A 22,477-nucleotide genomic window follows, 5' to 3' on the forward strand; every position below is an offset into this window, starting at 1 on the left:
TTATTATTGTTTTGTTTATTTTATAGATTATCTGTATTAGAACTCATTACCCACTAAGCTACTTGTATCTGAAGCTCTTTGTTGCACGGAGATGCATCAGGGCTACTTACATATCCGAAGCATGTACCTAGATGCTGTAGAGATTCGGAGGCGAACGTTAAATAAGCATTTTTAGTAATTTTATTGTTTGTAATTTATTGAACAGTCGCGTTTTAGATACTGACGGCCAAAGTATGAAGTAAAGTCAGCCAGCTAAGTACCGTTCAGGGTAGAAGTTTGTTATTTGACAAACATAATATACATATACTTTTAACGTTTAAAATGACTTCCACGCGGACGGATTTGTAAGCAGGCTAGTTTATAATAAAGACGTTGCGTTTATAACTCATTATTTTAAATCCATCTAAGTTGTAATACTTATAGACAATTTTGACTATTTAATAGACTAGCTGGATCTGGAGCTGCATTTATTCCCACACTGAGATACACTTGTAGGGCAAAATTAAATAGTCCAATCTCCTTAAGTGTAGGTCCCTACACCAATGTTCAAGAACCACCAGTCGAACTATATCGCCGATTGCACACTTGTTCAACTGTTGTCACCCAAACAGTGAAGCCTGAACGACTCTCACACTTTTTATAGAGTTTTTTGACATTGGCGCTCGATTGATTCCAATTTGAGTTGGATTCGGGCCACAATAGGGCCGGTCACGGCCGTCAGAGCCGAGTGGTGTGGACAATTCTGGTGATGCCGAGCCGGATCCCTCCCATGTAAATTAACAAGCCTTCCTGTCGAAAAAAATGGTCACTGCTTCAAAATGGAACCCAATAAAATATAACCAAAGATTACTCACAATAACAAAAACAACGATTGTTACTACATTTAATGGTAGCAAAAGTAACAATCGTTAATTATCTGGAGGCACGGCGGTGCCCCCGCCAAGTCGAGCTTATTAATTCACGCATTCTTGTACTATCATACATGTAGCTTTCATATCATTTAGGTATACGTCGAAGTACCGACGATTAACTTTTTAAATGTTATCCCTGCTTGGTCACTAGTGACAGTCGATAGATACCGAAAGTATGAGGACTAATTCAGGATCATGAATAATTAGGCGAGACGTTCAGCATTTTTTTAGAAAAATACATATTATAATTTGTTATTAATGAATCACCTAGGTACCGTTCTTCGTACATTACACAACACTTTTTTCTATACTTGTTATACAACATATTCAGTATATGTTTTTTAGTTTTACCTAATGAGATAAAACTAAAAAATATACATACACATACATATTATATACATATTTAGGATACTAAACCGAAGTAACTTTGACTCCCCATCACCGATATTATATGACCGACAACTGCCACATAAATCTTGTCACGAAGAATTGCAGCGGATCATCGGGTAAAATCATTCTGAGAATTCCAGAGCAATCCCGTAGTAAGGATTTAACGAAGAATTTCGAAGAAGACGAAAACAAAACAACATCAAAGCAGACGGTCAGACAACAAAGCGCTCCAAATTAACATTTTAGGTTCCAAAAAACTTGTTCACGGCCTCCCTGCTAATCGCTCTAATTTGAGTGACAGTTCAGATAGGTATTAAGGTATTTAAATTGCTTAAAAGTGTGAAGCGGATTTTGTTTTTGTTGCCATCTGCTGAAGTTATCTTCAGATATATTTAAAGGTATTTGTTGTCGTGTTTTAGAATGCATACGGATTTAAAGTGTAATGCTAATGGAATAATCCCATCATAAAACCGGGGAGAAGTCCTTAACGAAATTATTAGCTAACTGTAATACACTCGAAGTGGCTACTGTAATGCTCTTATATTTTTTTATATCCTATTTAAGAAGATGGAGCCTCTTTTTTGTATAGTTTTTTTTTATCCCACATATATAAAAAACCATAAGAAAAAACTGGAAGAGTTGATCCGTCTTTTCGTCTATGATATTAAACTAAATTTTTCCCTAATAAAATGATTATAGTATAGAATCAGTACGTCAATAGTCACTTATGGGAGACCATATGCAGTGATAGATATCCGCTTTCTGAGTCGGTATGAACTAGGACAAGTAATGACATCTGCACAGATGAGATGACTGCGCTTTTATGATCTAAGTATCGTTTCATGCGACACCTCTGCGACACTATTGATTAAACTTTATGAACAGTTTTGACTAAGACTACGTATTTCTTACTTCTTACTAAAACAAACACCTTGTTACCCACTAAAATATTAAGTTTAGTCAGTATTATTTAGGCCAGCAGCATAATTATCAAGCTAACTGGCGCATGGCATTGAATTACTCCAGGTATTGGTTATAGCCAACTCAATTTCGTTGCTAACTTCACTGTGTTCACTGTAAAAGTAAACTTCAGCTACTTCACTGTTCTCGCTTAAACTAAATTGATGTATATTTAACGATATGTAGTAAACCTGATCTCCAGAGCTTCCTTTCACATGCACAAGTTAAAGGTTTCGGACACCATACCTTATTTAGATTTATTTGCTATTTTAGATTTATAAATCGTAAAATGGAACGCACGAAAGTAACAGTCAATAGTGACGGTAGGTTTATCGAATTTCTTTGACATCTGTAAAAGTCAGTTGAAGGTAGATCGTTTGGATTACTGCCCATGCGCAAGCTTGTTCGTTGAGATGAATAATAGTTATTTGTACAACAAGAGATCAAAGTTTGATATTTCTTCGAGTGCTTATTTTGAGTACCGTGCAAGCGAAAGATTCTATAGTATCTTGAGCGTAGTAAGGGACTCAAAAGCGCACGAGATGTAAATATCATTGATCTCGTGTAGTTCACAAAACTTTTCACCTCAACAGTGACAACATATTAGACAACCCGAAAGATGTAATCCTTCTTCATCACTTACCTTATCACTCATGTTCTCTTATGATATACTAATAATTAAGTTTAATCACCACAATCAAACACAAAAACAAAACGTAGTAAATTTAAGTAAAATAGGAAATATATGAAAACAACGACCATCAATTGATTGACACTTCATGCGACAACTTTTTTTAGTAAAAAAAAACATTGTAAGATACGGTCCGAATTGCGGATACTTACTATTTGTAAACTATAGTAGAGATTCTTAAAAGTATAATTATTTATTTTACGTGATATTCTGTGTATTTTTTGAGTTCATTATTTTAATCTTAAATCTCAATAAATTACGTAAAATATTGTGTTTTATCAGTTTTTATCAAATCTTAAACTTTATTTTCATTAATTATTTATTATGAATTCATATTCGTATATGTTTTGGAACGATGCGTTCTGACATTTTTCGGGGGTCTATTACAAACCGTCAATATACCGTTGTATGTCGTTTGAACTTTTTTTGTCTCTTTCTTTTTGCTAACGACGTGAAAGGGACAGAGATAATAAAATCCAAGTATTTCGAACTTGTATTAGACCCCGCATGTTGAAATGACATTTGAATATTGAGGTCACTTGAATGTCATATTGTCTCACTCAGTGAGCAAAATGCGATTTTGCTCACTGTTTTTAAGTAGCAAAGTACCCTTGTTCGAGCTGCTGAGGTGAAAAAAAAATTAAAACTTACTACTTTAAAAACCCTCGTGACTGCCACTACATCAATCATCAACTCGCCATAGGAGAACGTGCTTTTTGCCGTGCAGAAACGGAGTGAGTTGGCTTTCATTTCATTTTGATTCGCTTCCTATGGTATAAGTTTGTAAAAAAATCTGCAAATATTTCCCTACTCGAGGATAATTGTGCACATGGAGGTATTAGAATAAATTGACTTGGTTTTACCTATATTCGATCTCACGACTTTTTTAGCTGCAAGACTTGCAGTTATTTCGTGTTTATGTTTTTGATCGGTACCCTTAGTGTAAATGCCATTCGACAGCAGCGTGACGTGACGTCCTACGCGTTTGTGTTAAGTGTCATTTTGTATGGGATTGTGAGTTTCCAAAACGTCCCGCTTGGCGTGGCGTGCTGTTCAAAATCCCAAAATACAATGCAGTGATATTATCAATAACATTGTTTTATAATATTATTATTGCATTATATCTAAACTACAATACGAATAGGTAGCAATGACGTTATGAGTACAGTTAGAAATGATAATATATTGTAAAGGCCTACCATGCACACGTAAAATTTACCCTACATTTAACCTTACTCAAAAGAACTTAATAAATGGATTATGAATATTAGGATGTCTATCAATTATTGATTAATTTTCGGAATGTATGTCAAAGTCATGAATAATTACTGGAAACGGCCTAAATTGGAAACTCGGACAAACGAAAAATAGGTACTGTACATTAACATACCTGAAAGAAGGTCAATGTCAGCTGTGTTGAACACAAGTATTAGAGACCTACTATTTTGGGTAGGCTCGAGCTTATTAAATATATATAAAATATTGAAAACATAATTTTAAAATTTAAAGTCATAATTAAATATAATGATTTAAATTATTTAGTCCGAAATATGCAAACTCAGAGATGTTTTTCTCTCGATGCACTTTAATTAAATCACTTATAAAAATACTGTATTAGTTACCGTATTGTACAGTTTACACGTACTTCACATTAACACGTTATTTGCATTTGTTACCACAGATTGACTGATACTCACAATACTCATCAATACCACCAAAGGGTCTAGCCGCAATCCTATAGTGAAACTGCCCCTGGCTGAAGTGTATACCTTTCTTAGGTGCGTTTATTTGTCTTATTATAAGATATCGTTTTACCAAATTTCAAGGCTAGAATCCCCTCGGTTTGGCTAAAAAAAAAATTTTTTTTTAATCGTTTTTATTTTTTTGTAGCTAAACTAGTGGTTCGATTGTTTTGAAATTTGGATGTTTATTGCATCTAATATTAGTATATTTCCAAAAAAAAAAATCAAGGTTGTAACTTGTTTATAAAGGCTTAAAAAATATTTTTAATTTTTTAAACTTTTTTTTAAATACTCGTGAGATAGCGACAAACTCAATTTTTTGTTATTTAATGCAGAATATACTATTGCATAAAATATATTTTTTTGTAAAAAAATCCATTTGGAGCAGCAAGGTAAAAATGTCTTACTAATGCATACAGGCCGTCCTTCTTACGTACTTTAGTGGTTCACGTTTGTATGGGAAAAATTCAAACTATAGCTAGAAGAAGCGGCACCCCCTTATTTGGTTACACTTATTATGCTGATAATGTACACCAAGTTTTGTAACTTTATCTCAACTACAAGGGGGTGCTTAACCACTTTGAAAATTTTCAACGTTGTATGAAATCCAAAAATAAATATTTTTTTTTTTAGATTTATATATAAGTAGTTGTTTTCACATTATTTGTAAATGTGATTTATAAGTTATTAAATAAAAAATATATATTTCTTATTTAAGAATTTTTCAGGTGAATTAAAAAAAAAATCTTGAAAAATTATGAAAAATATATTTTTTTTTTGCCAAACCAAGGGGATTCTAGCCTTGAAATTTGGTAAAACGATATCTTATAATAAGACAAATAAACGCACCTAAGAAAGGTATACACTTCAGCCAGGGGCAGTTTCACTATAGGGTTGCGGCTAGACCCTTTTATTCACCTGCTGAAAATAGTTACGTAGGTACACATCTCGCATAGCTGGGGCACATAATCTAAATAATTACAATACAAACCTCTGTCATCTGTGTAAGTATACGGTGTAGACTAGTTATGTTAAAGATATCGTTCAAAGCGCCGATACAAAAAGGATGACAATAGGCTACATGACTAATTTTTTTTATGGTATCAATCGATCGGGTTTGTTTTTAGGATCAAATGTCTATATGGGACCCATTGCATTAAAGTAACACAAAAGTCAGAAATTGTAGTCAAAGGCCGACAGTCGCACTTCACTCGCGAAACGCCCTATACAAAACGGCCAGAGGCCGTGACGTCATCGCCCACGTTGTAGTATGGACAAAACAAGAAAATTGCGTTTTTGTCGGTGAAATATTGCGTTTATGTATATAGTTGCTATACAATATTTTTTTAGTGAAATGTAAGGAATCGAATGGTACCCTTTTATCGTTTTTGGAAGTTAAAAAAAACTTAAATTTTGAAACTTTCAGGTCCTGTATTTTTGTAATTTTTCAATATTTTATTTTAATACCCACATTATTGTGATAAATTGCTCGTTTGCTATCTATTTTACTAGATTTTGTTATAAAATTCAACATGTGTCAACATCCCTATTATGTAAGCACAATCCGCTATCTGTGCTCGAAGCGCTAATGGTGCCGTAATTGCGATTACTGGCACTCTCGCTTTCCTGCCCGTCCAGTTTGACAAATGAATGGCGACAGGCTCGCTCCGATGACGAGGAGGCCTATTCGAGCACTACCTATACCGGATTAAGGATCGACCACCTCGAAACTTGACGCCGCGTATACGCAGTGTCGTGTCTTGTGTGTTGCCTTTTTCTGCAGAACTGTTGCAAAAGGCTATTTCAAACGTGTCCGCGTTGATGCTTATGATCTTATTTAGTTGGTAAGCAATGAAGCTTATTGAAATTAAATTAGTAACCTTACTTCAAGACAACTAAAATTATTAAACTACTTACGAGAATAACATGTTACATGAGATATTTTACGGACTAGACTTTTTAATCTTGTATAGTTTTGATAATGATAAAATGCACTGCCAGTTGTTTCAAGGTGATATAACAAAACCTGTTGATATTTTTAAACATTGAATCGGCTTTCATGTAGGTACATGGAAAAGCTAGGTAGCTTATAGCGTAAACGTAACCATTTATCACGTAAATTCCCCAGTGCTTGCCCCTGCTCTATTGTTGCCACCATTAATTTATTTGTCTAGAGGCAGCGACATTCTATCAACTTTTTTAATTAGGTTGTCAAACACAAGGAAACCGAATGTTTTTATCTTGATTTTTTACTTTAATAAACACACTCCTCACTTAAGTCAGTGGTAAATTTCAATACCTTCGAATATTTCGTCGTAATCTCCCATCGTTGGTTCATCACTAGTACAGGTTGGACTGATGTACAGTGTACACCCTAATTGGTGTAATGTTGTCATTGCCACAGTGCACAGGCTTTAAGTAATCCAGAATGCTTTGACTGACAGATATGGCAAAAATAAGGTTAACGTACCTACTAGTGCTCGCCATGCTAATGCCCAATAGATGACACCCTGCTGTCACCTGTATTGACAATTACTTAAGTATCAAGATGACATGTACTGGTACCGCGTCGAGCACCAGTACGTTTACCTTATGTTTTCTTTTGGAGAGATTATTTATTACGGAACCCTTAAAATGAACTATAAAACATTAATAATTCAAATCATCACTCCAGCCAGAATTCAGCAATCTTAAAATAAACTGCAAATTCCTGTATTAGAGTAGGTATAACAATCTAATTATGTGCATGCACCCGACATCGCGCAGTTGTGGGGTTTACTCACTAATACCAACTGAATATAATCATTAACTCTACCAACTATAGCAGTTACGTTAAAAAAAGACCTAAGTCACACTGTATAAGCAGCAACCAACCTTAGTTTTCATGTTGCACATACATATTATAACAAAACTGTAAGAAGATAAGAAAATAATTTCACATTCAATGCCCCTTACGCCATTTTGAGCACAATGTGTGTAAGTGTCGGCAGAGCGAACGAGACTCACGAAGAGGCGATTTTCGTGCGGTCCGGGAACGATTTCCTTATTGCACGGGATCGGTTCCCAGAGGTCGTTCCGCCGCGGGTTCCATCTTTGTTGCGTTCACGCAATCCAAACTCACGCGTCAATCCGACGTGCCAATAAAACCAATCGATTTTAACTCTTATTACCAGATAATAAAGTACATACTCTCAACCATGGTGACCTGCCGTGAAGCTTAAACGAGCTTAACGGTAATAAAAGTTTCCGGGTGTTTCGTTTTATGTAATTGCCCAGTAGCGACGTGAAAAAGCGTTAATTACTCCCGTTTTTTAATAATGGGTTTTAATTTCAATTTCTGAGGCTGTAAACAATTTCAGCCTGATCTCTGAAATACCAAAGCACACTTTTATAGGGATTGTTTTGTGTAGGTACTTAATCCATTTTATTTTGTATTAAAAGAAGAAATAAATATTAATAAGCGACATAATACCTTCCTTATTTTACCTTAGGCTCAGTTACTTAAGAAATGTTTGTTAATAGTATTATTTTATACTTACTTAAATTCTTTATGAATTCACTTAAGAGTTGATTCATTATAACATTTTCCATTCATAGGTAGGTACCTACCCTAATCTTGATACTATTAACTAACCAATAAAAAAAAATAAGACATATTTCGGATAGATATCAATTAATCAATCAAAATGTAGGTAACATTGAATGCAGAGAAGACATATGTAACTAATATCTATCTGCCTAAGTCTGACGTTCACACTCACATGGTAATAAGAACAATGCAATCCTGTGTAGGCAGAGCACTAATGCGCGACGAAGCCCACAGCCATATTCAGGAGACGCGTTGGCACTCTATGTAAACAGCAAAATTACCAGAGAAACACTATCTCTTTTCCAATCAAAATAAGGTTGCGTTTACATTGTGCAAGTGAAATAATAAAGGAACTCTCGAAGCCGGAAAGCTGGACGTTGTGACAGGAGTGACAGAGACAGGAATCCATTAACCGTCTGCAATCTTAATATTTTAGTGCGTTGGCGTGGGAAATTGTACCTTCCGCTAATGAATGGAAAATGAACATTGATATGAAAAAAGTATTTTTTTAAATCCTAACGAACATGAAACATCTGAATACTTGGGAAATAAACTTTCAGAGAAAAGAGCGTGGGAATTCATTCGATCAATTTGTCCGTCAGTTAGTTCTGTTTACTCTTTATTTAGACACCGTTACCGATGGCATGTGTAGTTCCAACATGTTTGAACCAAAACTTAACGTTATGAGAAAACTAAACGAGATATCAAATCTAAACATTTTTTTTCAAATCAAGTATTCGTTGTAAACTGAAATAAATGTCAGAATACTAAATAAATGTCAGAATACTAAATAAAAAGTGAGCAAGCCTTCCTATGCCGGTCTATTTCAGTTTATAGCTAAATGCTTATAGTTAAACTCTTTTTTATCATAATTTTACATTTAAACTATTATTTTGTATATTTTTCTTTCAAGTCCGGAAAAAAAATGGCGATTTGAATTCTAGTGATATATTAAGTAGGTAAGCTATATAGAATACTACCTACTGGTGAAATGTTATTTTTCAATTTATATTTACATAATATTACACATATGTAATGTAAAGTTAAATAAAAAAATAAATGTTAATAGAGATTATGCATCACAAATCTCTATTAACAATGCAAGTGTGCATTCTATGCATCATAAACATAACATACGTAGGAAACGCGTTTCAATAAATATAAGTAAGTAAGCAAGCACACCTCATTAGAGCATTTTAAATTTCGTTGGTCGAAATAATGATCATAATCATGAGTGCTCTAGGCAAAACAATTAATGAGTACAGCACCACAAGATTTGCGTTCATAAATTGCACCGTTAGCTCTTCGACCACTGAACTCTTCACCTTCCGAGTAGACAGGAACCCTGGACATTTGGTATCTGCCAGGAGGCTGGCCAAATATGGCCGCCGTTTGAATGGCAATCGTATTATCAGGCGCCGGCGCCGACGGCGGTGCTGCAGACCTTAACATCGCTACCGTGTACTAGGCATACAATACAGTTTAATTGGCTTGGGGTTAAATTTGTATTTAGGAAACATGCATAATTATAATAAAATTATACTGTAATAAAAAACAACTGTTAAAATCTACAATTCATTTGAACTAAACTGGGTTTCACATAAAAAATCCCTTAATTACCTATCGCGCCGTTTGACAATACGATATTCCTTTATTGCTAGCAAATGCTTGTGATTTCATACGCATAAAACCGAATGACGCTTCCTTACATACAAAATTCCGTCCTCTATTTTAGGGATTTTCGGAATAGGTATATCATTATGTTATTCTAAGTCCTAAACTATCTGCGTGCCTAATGTTACTTCAATATTTAGCCAATTTTGCGTTATAGAGCGACAAAGATATAAACTTATTACATTAAATCAACCATTCAATTTATAACCATTTCAGAACATGATAGTAGTGTATCAGAGAGTAGGTACACCTCAGATGATTTTCATGAGAAGAAGCTGACATCATTAATATTCAGAATTTTCACATGACCTTTAACAATTGCCATCTACAAACCTTTGTAGGTATTGCATGAATATTAAAACCCAGTATAAGCTCCTAGGCGATCACCGCACACTTACAATACCAATTCAGTATCAGTTTGTTTGTCGATCATGTTTGCATTCCAAGCGAAGCATTCGCTGATGTTGGCTTACATCGTAACACAAGTGCTATCTAGAATATTATACTGGGTATTACTGGATAGTAGTCTTGCATACCTATAACAGGAATTCGATGTCCAATTAATCTGTTTCAGTTTTCACATTTAATCTCCATTTTGTAATAAAATATTTGCATTTGGTATTCGTCATTGATATGTATGTAAGATTAGAGAGTCGCTGAAAATATTGCATTGAATCTCAAATCAGTGGAATTCAAAAAGTAAACCCGAAACACTTTCTGGTATACATCTCGCTAATGAGAAACTGTGCGTCACATGATAAATAATACATAATGCTTGAACTCACTTAGCATACATCCGAAACAGAACACAATGGGGCCGTGTCGAAAGCGCTAACTTCAAATAATTCTGTACCTCAACACATTACTGTCATCGTGGGGGCAATTTAAATACACAATTTAAGTCTCTAGTAAGGAGTAATGCTGATTGTATGTATACACTGGTTTTATACTAAACCCAGAGTGAAAATAAGTTACATTTAACAGTTTAAATATTTTTTAATATTTTTCACTAAAAATAGTTAATTCCTCTAATAATGTCGCTACAAACTTAACCTGAGTATCAAACATAGGTTACATAGGTTAAATCCCGATTGCAATATATGCGCACAGCATTGCAGCCGGCCGCATTGCCCCTGGAAATGTGATTGGCAATGACAATGTTCTTGATAACTGATATGTGGCAATGCTGTCGCAATTGGGATTTTCAAGGGGGTTTTGGGTTTGGTAAATTTATGAAGCTTAAAACATCGTTAATGTTTAATTCACCACAGTGAATTTTAACAAATGCTTCAATAAAAGGAAATTTCCTTGAAGATTCTACGCACTTCGAACATACATTCTAAAAAGCAATGTGTTTGCACGGAGCTTCACATTGACAAATAAATCTAGATCTAAATAAATGAGTAATTCAAAGAGCGCTAACGTTGTATCTTTAAATCAGTTTTTCAAGTCATTATGACTCGTCTAACATAATAACATGGGATGCGGTATATTTAAGCAAACAACTGAGTGTAAACATACTTCATTTGTGTTAATCCTATCTTGACAAAGGCGGTGAGATTTAAAAGATATATCACCTAGAAAGCTTTTGTCACTTTATTGTATTACTTATCTACGCCTAGCACGTTCAAAGATTAGGTACCTACTTTTCCTCCTAGGAGCTTTATACTTTTGTAAGCTTGGCTTAAGGGCACCAAATAAATAGAACTAATCAGTTATGGCGCCAACGTCAATTCAAGACTAAAGCATTAACCGACCAAGTTTGATTATTCTAGTTGCTTCAAACGGACCAGAGTCTAGGGATGCCACTATTAAGATAAAACAATATTACTGATCGCTCGATAAACGTTTCGGCTATTGTTAAGCTCCAACACGTCGTTCAACCCTATCTAAAATGTATCTATAATTGAAATGCAACTCTTTATTATGCAAATTGATATTTACTTCTCACGGTAAATAGAGAATGGCTTGGAAATTCTGATATTTACATCGACGTATTCGTTTAAGTTGCGTCTACACTAGCGTAAGTACAATTCATATTGCTTGTCCAGTACCGCACCGCCCACGGCGAGCCATGGATCCGAATGCTTTTAGTCTGGTATGAAATGGTCTCAACGCTACTTTCAGAGCTCTTCAAAATACACCTCTACTTTCACGGTGTTACAGTCTTTATCGGAATAATATATTTGTAATATCTGCCCTCTTAAACTGAACGTATCGTAGGATAGTACAAAAATATAAAACAATTGCACAAGCCTCGGACAGACAGACACACCACGAGTCTCCTTACAAGTCAGATGTTGACCTCTTATACACGGAGATAATGAACATGAAATATTCGCGGTAGCGAGTTAAACTAACCGTATAAATGTTTTCCCATGAGTTTACGGATTTCTAAACTGCAAAATGATGCATAGTTCTGTATTAAATTGAGGGAATCTAGTTTCAGCAATGCACTTTGTCACTTTAATTAAAACTTGAAGCATAAATTTGCGGTGTTCGAGAGAGTTGTCAAGTGTGAGCTGGCCCAGCCACGGCCTGCGAATACTCTTTATGTCAATATAAATTTGGCACAGTGAGAAATCCTTATTACCGTAAAATGGGGTGAGTAGGTGCAAAACTAACATTCAAACCTCGATAACATTTTATTTTTACATATGCAAACTGAATGGTGTATATAATTAATAAGTGTTCCGGAAGTTTGTATTTTCGTTTTTATTTTATTTTGGGGAGTTCCATTTCATAACTTTGACGATAAACAGGAAAACCCACCTCACCCCGTAGTCCCTCGTATTTGGGGTGAGTTGGGTTTTCATACAAAGGTGATTTTGGAAGATTGTTGGATCGATTTTTTTTTATTATGAGTATTACTATAGCTCCAATTTAAATTGGAATGCATTGTTTTTGTGGCAGTAGCCTTAAAAAACCATCTCACCCCCCTTTCAAACCTTCTCTCCCCATTCATAACCCAACTGTCCCCGCGAAGCCTACTCACCCCATTTTACGGTATTGAAATGTTATGTTTTCCCAAGAAAAAGGAAGTAAGTTATAATTGCAGTAATATTTTTTTGTTGTTACGGCTAACTAACATACCAGATAAATATGTATTTGAACCTTACAATATAGTCTGGCAAACACAACTTGTCAATCGATAAGAACCAGGAAAACTATACTCATCCCTTTCTTTTGGGTGCTATAACTAGAGCGTTAGGCAAAGACAGTAAATATTATGATTCTCTCTGTCGATGTGGTACCTACCTATGTAGAAAAGTCTCTCTTTCAACCCTATCATGTGGATGCGTTTGATAAGCACTATTCAATAACACTAACGTATCAAAAATTTGTCTACATTCAGAATCTAGACTTGCTCCATTAAGCACAATATCTATCTCAGTTGCGTGACTCCTCACATTTGTAACCACTTGCCAACCGCCAGATAACGAGAACAAGGGACCAGACTTTACAGCTGCCGGCCAAAACACTTTTGACTCTTAACCTAGGGTCGTCCGGGTGCGAAGGAGATCTCGAAATCCTGGTCTGTAAATACATTTATTTGTTAATTAAAACAATTGTTACCAATTTCATTTAAGTCCATTTACACAAATAAGTCGCATTGTCACGATTTATAGCCGACTGGGAAGGAATCAGAAGCTAATTTGTTCTGTGCGGAACCCTTATCAGATCAGTAAACCAGTAGGGACACTCTGTTAAATCTATTTCGCAGCCGGCATATTCCAAATTCCTGAATACGAGCAATCACTTATATTTTCACTGACCTTTCCCTTTTAATTGACTCAAGTATACTACATTTTGAAAAAAAGCGGCCAAGTGCGAGTCGGACTCGCCCATGAAGGGTTCCGTATTTAGGCGATTTATGACGTATAAAAAAATACTTACTAGATCTCGTTCAAACCAATTTTTGGTGGAAGTTTACATGGTAATGTACATCATATATTTTTTTTAGTTTTATCATTCTCTTATTTTAGAAGTTACAGGGGGGGGGGGACACACATTTTACCACTTTGGAAGTGTCTGTCGCGCAAACTATTCAGTTTAGAAAAAAATAATATTAGAAACCTCAATATCATTTTTGAAGACCTATCCATAGATACCCCACACGTATGGGTTTGATGAAAAATTTTTTTTTGAGTTTCAGTTCGAAGTATGGGGAACCCCAAATTTTATTGTTTTTTTTCTATTTTTGTGTGAAAATCTTAATGCGGTTCACAGAATACATCTACTTACCAAGTTTCAACAGTATAGTTCTTATAGTTTCGGAGAAAAGTGGCTGTGACATACGGACGGACAGACAGACGGACAGACAGACAGACATGACGAATCTATAAGGGTTCCGTTTTTTGCCATTTGGCTACGGAACCCTAAAAAAGGTCAAGTGTTCGAGGTATGTCGAAGTATTATGCAGTCGAGCCGTTGTGTTAAAAGAAAATTTGTCGCGCAGACTAAAAGTATGCAGTAAATTGAAAACAAATTAGACATATAAAAAATATCATTCGATTGTCATCAACAAAAAAAAATAAAGAAATGTAAAATTAAAAATACTTACTTAACCTTATATATTATTAATATTTTATAAATGACATACACGCTGTATATAATTTAATAAAAGCTTTGTCTTGTCGCTCTGCGGCTCGCCGCCTCTTCACCGCAAATTGAGATATCGGTATTACAGGCTAACCTCAGCCGTAAACAGATCGTGAACAACAATCACAGCTCATTTTATTCCGAAACAAACAATATATTACACTATATAAATAAGTTGTGTATTCTGTAGTATAATCATCTTTGGCATGTTGTTAAGTGGTAATTTTAAACTGTACCTAAGGACCGTATCGTTAATTATGGGTACAACTTTACTTATCCGTTTTTTCTGGTATTTTAATTTATTTAAAAATTACACATAATATAGTTTAATTGTGTTTTAATAAAGTAACATCTCGTTCTGGGAGATCGACGTAAAGCATATGGTTTGGACAATATTCACGTAATCCTCCCGAGTAACAACAACAATTTTGGACAAATACTACAAGAAAATTTGCGGTTTGCGAACAAGACGAGATATTACACAAAAAAAATCGTACTATGTAAACAGCAATTACACATGATTCGTAAAGCGGAATGGGCATAGTCTAATGATTTCTTTTAGTTGAAAAAAAAGTTTTGGATCTGTGTATGGTGGCCTGGCATGTTACTTACGACAACCCCGAATTTGGTATACAATATAACCATCATGGAGCGTTTCTATCGACTTGCTCTAGGCATGGTTCAACGCCATGAATGTCCGTTAGGCTTTGGATTTCGGTAGATTCCTTTAGCTGTTTTCCTCATTTCGCTTACGTCAGAAATTGACGGGAATCCAAAATGTTGCATAAAAAGTCGTTTTCATGTAAAAATAAAATATCACCACATTTATTCTGTGGATCTTCAATTGAGCAATCATGAATAGGACACTTAGATGACATATTTTGGCAGCATATTAACCTTTTGTTTCTGATTAGTCTCAAATTAAGCTCGATAGGCTTGTCCAAATTATATTTGCTCAGTGAAAGCATATAACTGGAAACCGCCTTTGGGAACATTACCGTTCAAATTCTCGGGCCAAATTAGCACACATACACAATTACGCCTACATTTAAATAAGACGATACGTTTACAGAGCCTGTCTCTATTACACTAACGTACACAGCTAAGTGTAGATGAAATGCATATAATGTCAATAACTACCAATCAGCGACATTAATCCGCTAATAACCTTCTTGCTGTACGTACTGGCCGCTGAGAGTTCGCGGTTCATATTTGAATGATATTTGATTAGAATATGACTTGGACAGGGATAGGTTTATGCCATACATTGAAGAACCAGTCAAATAATTCACGTATAATAATTTAATGCAGATTAAAAGACAACTAGAAATCGGACAGGCTATACAGCCTGCAAAATTTACATGGGTAGGTACACGACACGGGTCAAAAACATTTGAACAGGCGGAGTCACAATAAACCCCCACTTTCAGTTCCAATGGAAATATTTTATATGTATATAGCCGGTCAAGCAAGTTTGTCAGTAGAAAAAGGCGCATAATTACAATTTTGTATGGGACCATAACCGTTCGCGCGCTTACATTTTCTAAATTCGCCGCTCTTTTCTACTGACGAAAATGGCTTGAGAGAGAACCTACATATATGTGACAGTAGAGGGTGGATTCAAATGATCAACATTTTGAGATAATGTGTGTATTTGTTAAATTACTTCAGTGAAAGCGTGATAGAAAAAATGTATCTACATATAGGAGACCGGGTATGATTATCTCACGGGTTATCTCATGAATAGAACATTAGATTTCTTGCCAGGCATCCACTCAATTTCATGTCTCTCTAATTGGACAGCTTTTTTTTCATAGTTCTCTGCGAATAGCATCTTGTGGAAATCTGAATGGAAAGTAATGTAAAATGACAATACCAAATTTGATTATTAATTTGAAATAACTAGGTAGTTTATTTATAGCTCCATCTCATGAAATAAAAAAGGAAAATACAAATCTGTAAGAAGGAATTTATTACTACATTTATAATTACAGTGGAATCCGTTTATTATGACTCCGCTTATACTGACCAACCGCTTACTATGACGCAATTACTGTGCGAAGTTTGGTTTTCATATGAAATTCTTTGTGACAAAGTCGGATAAGATGACTTCGCTTATAGTGATAAACCGCTTATTATCACCTATAAATACTATTTTTATGGAATTATGTCCGGTTATACTGACAAATTCGCTGGTTTTCGTGGCCGGCCCCACATCTTTCCCTGCGAGGACGTCTGTGGCGTTTAAATTGTTGTAGTTTTTACTCTCGGTGAAAGTTGATAATTGGTATAAGGTTAATAAAACTCATCTCTCACAAAATAGTTTGAGATTAATTTGGAAAAATAAAATAAAAAGTTTATCAACTATGCTTTATATGACATCCGCTTAGTATGACATGTTTGTTACTTCCCTTTAATGTCATTATAAGCGGATTCTACTGTATATAGAAAATACCTAAACCAAACATAAGTTAATAAAATAGTCTACTTCATTTGGCATAAAACCATCCCTATTATCCTCGCAATTTAAAAAGTCGTATGTTGTTATGAAAGTCGTATTCAGTTGTTACGTTTTAGCTTAGCACGGTAGTATTGAAAAAATGTCGTCTTGTTTATTGCAAATTTTACTGAAGTTATCTGTTTACTACAAGTGAAAAGTGATTCCACTGTCCTTGATATGAACTAAAACAACTTCTGCACCACTTCACGACACATGAAGACATTTTTAATTACAAAAAAACGTAGTTTTTATAAACCGATTTAGCCATCCGTCACTGACTGTCATCTCGGCCGAACTGAAGTTGCCAATCGAACAGTCTGTAAGCACCGCCTACAATCGAATACTTTACGTTGGGTCATAATTGAGCGGACAGAATACTTCCATGGTTTATATGCGTTTACTGTTTTTGCTAGACGGTATTGAAATCATCATAAAGTCCCTAAAATAAAATAAATGTAAAACCTTCTTATATATCAGATGTGGCTTAAAAATACCCCCAGATTATACCTAAAGAACATACTAATACACACGTCAACAGTTAGACCAGGTTTTATCTGTACCCATAATTAACGATACGGTCGTTATAGTTCTAAATACATATAATAGGTTACACATATTAAATAAATTTTAATTTTTAGCATTATGCGACTTCCTTGTCATAAGAATTATGCCGCTTAGTTTATTATATTCTGCGTAATTAAATGCGCTGATAACTAATTGTTAAAATATTAATATTAAAATAAATAAATAAAACTTTGTTTATGTCAATCACCTTGTAACGGCACTATTTTTATACTGCTTAAAAAAAACTGGTTGTTCTCCCTACTTCTGCACAGCTCCTGCTGCTACTGGTATATTAATACGAAAGAAGTATAACCCCTTTAAAATTAATTCTAGATACTTTTATCAGAATTCAATAGCGTCATCAAAATATGTATAATATTTAAAGTGTTAGTTACATCCTCGCCTTCGTCCCGATCTACGACAGTTAGTATCGACGCCGTAAGATGTCTCATAAATTTTGAAGACGTAATATACACCTCGATAAATATATCCCTAAAGTGGTGATTTACCCGAGGCAGTATAGTTACAAAGCGAGAGGGCGGTAATGGTCCACTCCAGTACTTTTTAACTGTTACAGAGTTACCTTAAGTTGTCTTAAAAGCGTTGAAACGGTACACTCGATTCTCAGTAATATGTTTATTGACAAAGTTTTTCTGTTATTAAGATAGAAGTAGAAAGATAACGTGGTTCTCTCTCGGGAACACAGAAATTGATACAACCATAATGCACCATAAAGCTCGTTAAGTTTAAATAACATACCATTTAGAGACTATTAACACGATAGATATGAATCATTTTCGTTTTGAGATATTTGAAAATTAAGTAGCTGTAATATTGTTGAAATTCTTGCCTATGCCATTAGTCGGTCCCTTCTAACCATGCCCAGAAACGGTAAAAATGTGATACTTGGCTCGCGACTTCGTTCGTACTATTTTTACCCGCCTTTTCACCCTATAAGTTTATAATTCCTAAGATAGAATGTATTCGTTTTCATACTATGTATTTGACATGTACATTACATGTACATTAATGTAGCCCGCAACTTCTTACGCACACAATTTAATTGCGCCAAGTTTCCAATTTTATTTAATAAACTAGCTGTGCCCGCGGCTCCGCCCGCGTGGAATTCGGTCTGTGTCAGTAAGCTAATTCATCCCTAATTTCTTCCCTGGAGGCGGAACTTGAAGTAAAGTTGACCGATGGATACGATTAGCGGACTGAAGTCCAGATAAAATATTTTACAATTAGGTAGGTACCACTAAACAAAACTACACTCCAAACCAATAGTTTTTTTCGCCCTTATTCCAATATTAGACGTGATTTTAACGACAGTAGTAGGTGTATAACGGACAATACAGTACTACTTTTGTATTTTTACGTTCTTGGCTGTACCTATCCAAATCATGTCCATGGCAAATATCATCCAATTCTGTCCTCCAGTCAAATCATTCTGAGCATGAAAAATTAAGAATTATACACATAGAAATCCATACTTCCTAACAATTAAACTTTAGAAGTAAGATTAGAGGAAAGGAGAATATTATAGATATCAAAAACTTGAGGCCGAGTATTTACACTTTATTTACAGTTATGTTTATGTATGCACAACTAAATATCTACATATATGTATGTACCGGGGATTACTTTTAACAGTGTAAAAAATGTTTAATTATAAGTTTTTAATTTAAGTGTTACTTATTAAATAACACTTAAATAAATAAAAAATTGGCCTAAGTCGTAGTAGGGTGCCCAGAATGCCATCTTTATTAAATTAGGGCTTAACCCTTTTAAATCGTATTAAAAATGCGAGCGTAGCGAGCGCGTAATTTTTTTGATAGAAAAAAAAAATTGAGAGATGCTATGCCAGGGACACAGCCGCAATGGTTTACGTGAAACGTTGGTGTGGATATCTAAATAATGCGAAAGCCGAAGGCCGAGCTCCATGTAGGGCCGAAGGCCTGAAGCGTCCAGGCTGTCAGTGCTTAAGCACAGAACAATAGTATGTGTCTAAATACGAAGGCCGAAGGCCGAGCTTCGTGTAGGGTCGAAGGCCCGAAGCGTCCAGGATGTCAGTGCTTAATCAGAGAACAATGGTATCAGTCTCTAAATGCGAAGGCCGAAGGCCGAGCTCCGTGTAGGGCCGAAGGCTTGAAGCGTCCAGGATGTCAGTGCTTAAGTCGTAGCAGTAATCGCTCGGTAGAGTGCCCATCAGAATGCCACCTTTATCAAATTAGGCTTAACCTTTAAACTCGTATTAAAAACGCGAGCGTAGCGAGCGCGAATTTTTTTGATAGAATAAAAATTAGAGAGGCTATGTCAGGGATATAGCCGCAGTGGTTTACGTGAAATTTTGGTGTGGATATCTAATGCGAAAGCCGAAGGCCGAGCTCCATGTAGGGCCGAAGGCCCGAAGCGTCCAGGATGTCAGTGCTTAATCACAGAACAATGGTATCAGTGTCTAAATGCGAAAGCCGAAGGCCGAGCTCCGCTTAGGGCCGAAGGCCCGAAGCGTCCAGGATGTCAGTGCTTAAGTCGTAGTAGTAGTCGCTCGGTAGGTTGCCCATCAGAATGCCACCTTTATCAAATTAGGCTTAACCTTTAAAATCGTATTAAAAACTTTTGATATTTTTGATTTTTTGATAGATATAGATGATAGAAAAAATGAGAGAGGCTATGTCAGGGACACAGCCGCAATGGTTGAATTTTGGTGTGGATATCTAATGCGAAAGCCGAAGGCCGAGCTCCGCGTAGGGCGGAAGGCCCGAAGTGTCCAGGCTGTCAGTGCATAAACACAGAACAATAGTATTAATGTAGGTTAATGTGTGTGCTGGGAGTCCTGAAGAACTCAATGAGTTTAGGAACTTCAGAGGGTCTGTTGTGACGTTGCCTTCATCCAAGACAGTGTTCATAGATTTAGGTATATACTGCCTGTTCACTTTCGATTTCCGCCAATATCCGCGCATGTGTAGGTAAGTATAGACGTAAGACTCTCTCCAGTACCCGCTGATGCACCACAGTACTTAGTCGTCGAGCGCGTCTGTCGTGCGAATCCGCTGAGCGGTCAACCGTTCTTCGCACTGTGTGAACGTCTCCAATTCTTCCTCAGATTCCTGAGACCGTGCTACCTTGTAACCTACATACGTTGCGAGAATTTCGCGAAAAATTCGTTTTTTTCGGAAAGGTATGGTAACGCGTTTAAAATGCAAGTCCCAAATTGTTTGACATTTACAAAGACATAATAGGTACTTACCTATTTAAAATTTAAAAACTTTCGCGTTTTGAACACATATTAACTCACATTTATAGACGGGCCTATCTCGAAATTTATTTTATTACCTTTATTTACCGACGTTTCGACACAGGTTTCACTGGTCGTCGTCGCGGCTAACTGATGTCCCAAAAAAATGTCAAAACAGAGATTTGTGCAACTACCCGACGAAAAGTGTATGAAAAAGTTTGGGGTAGACATCATATTTTCCAACCACCCACTTCACATAATGTTAATTATTGTCAATTGACCCGCGATAGACCCGTCTTTTTCTTCCTCGCGTTGTCCCGGCATTTTGCCACGGCTCATGGGAGCCTAGGGTCCGCTTGGCAACTAATCCCAGTAATTGGCGTGGGCACTAGTTTTTACGAAAGCGACTGCCATCTGACCTTCCAACCCAGAGGGTAAACTAGGCCCGTATTGGGATTAGTCCGGTTTCCTCACGATGTTTTCCTTCACCGAAAAGCGACTGGTAAATATCAAATGATATTTCGTACATAAGTTCCGAAAAACTCATCGGTACGAGCCGGGGTTCGAACCCGCGACCTCCGGATTGCAAGTCGCACGCTCTTACCGCTAGGCCACCAGCGCTTCTAGCGCGATAGACCCGTCTATAAATGTGATTTAATATGTATTTGCAAAGACGTTTGACATTGACTACGAAAAATGTTGTTTTTTTTACAAAGTACATACACAAAAAAAAAGTTTGCACCACTTTCTTAAGTTAGCGCCATAAGATTCAGGTGCAAACATAATTGAGTGTAGTGGCCACCCCCCCCCCGTTTAGGGGTTGAATTTTTCTAGCCTAAAATAGGGCCAGGGATTTTCTTGACACATTAGTAAAGTTTGCATCAAAATCCGTTAAGCCGTTTTCACGTGATGCGCGGTCAAATAAACAGATAAACAGACAAACAGATAAACAGACAAACAGATAAACAGACAAACAGATAAACAGACAAACAGACAAAAATTCTAAAAACTGTTGGAACGTGTTCTGTTATCGATTCTAAGTATCCCCAACCAACTTTTTTTCGAATATCTTCCATGTACAGACTTTCGACCCTCTTCAGCTTTATTATATGTATAGATATAGGTAAACCTAGCTACTACTATATTATGAGATACAGCCTGGTGACAGACGGACGGACGGACGGACGGACGGACGGACGGACGGACGGACGGACAGCGAAGTCTTAGTAATAGGGTCCCGTTTTTTACCCTTTGGGTACGGAACCCTAAAAATTACATATGAAATGGGTTCAAGCTGAGGGCCTAGGTCTTAAACTATATGAATGTAATATACATCAAAGCTAACGTAAAACAGCAGTAAAACATTCAGACCAATATAAAAAGGTACTTATTGTCGAACGACGAAATAGCTTTTTGACAACCTTGCCCCGCAGCTGTATCGTTTAACCCACCATAATGGATCCCACGTCGCCCCGGGCATCTAAAGTTTAAAAAAAGATCAAATCTTCGGAAAAGGATTCAACTCGGAACGGGCAGACGAGAAACGTTTGATTTTTTTTTGATTTCCCATTATTTGGGAATTAGTATCTGATTACACAGTAACCGTTATTTCAATT

At 36.0% G+C, this 22,477-nt stretch overlaps 1 long non-coding RNA gene across 1 annotated transcript in view; it reads left to right on the forward strand.

Moving 5' to 3' along the window:
- The first annotated feature begins 13,873 nt into the window (after positions 1-13,873).
- The window catches only part of LOC134649539 (uncharacterized), a 405,305-nt gene continuing 396,701 nt past the window's right edge, over positions 13,874-22,477 (forward strand). Inside the window, exon 1 of the long non-coding RNA XR_010096969.1 lies at positions 13,874-14,119. This is a non-coding gene — a long non-coding RNA (uncharacterized LOC134649539). The remainder of the gene's footprint in view (positions 14,120-22,477) is intronic.

The sequence above is a fragment of the Cydia amplana genome, chromosome 1, assembly GCF_948474715.1.
Source record: "Cydia amplana chromosome 1, ilCydAmpl1.1, whole genome shotgun sequence".
NCBI classification, from domain to species: domain Eukaryota; kingdom Metazoa; phylum Arthropoda; class Insecta; order Lepidoptera; family Tortricidae; genus Cydia; species Cydia amplana.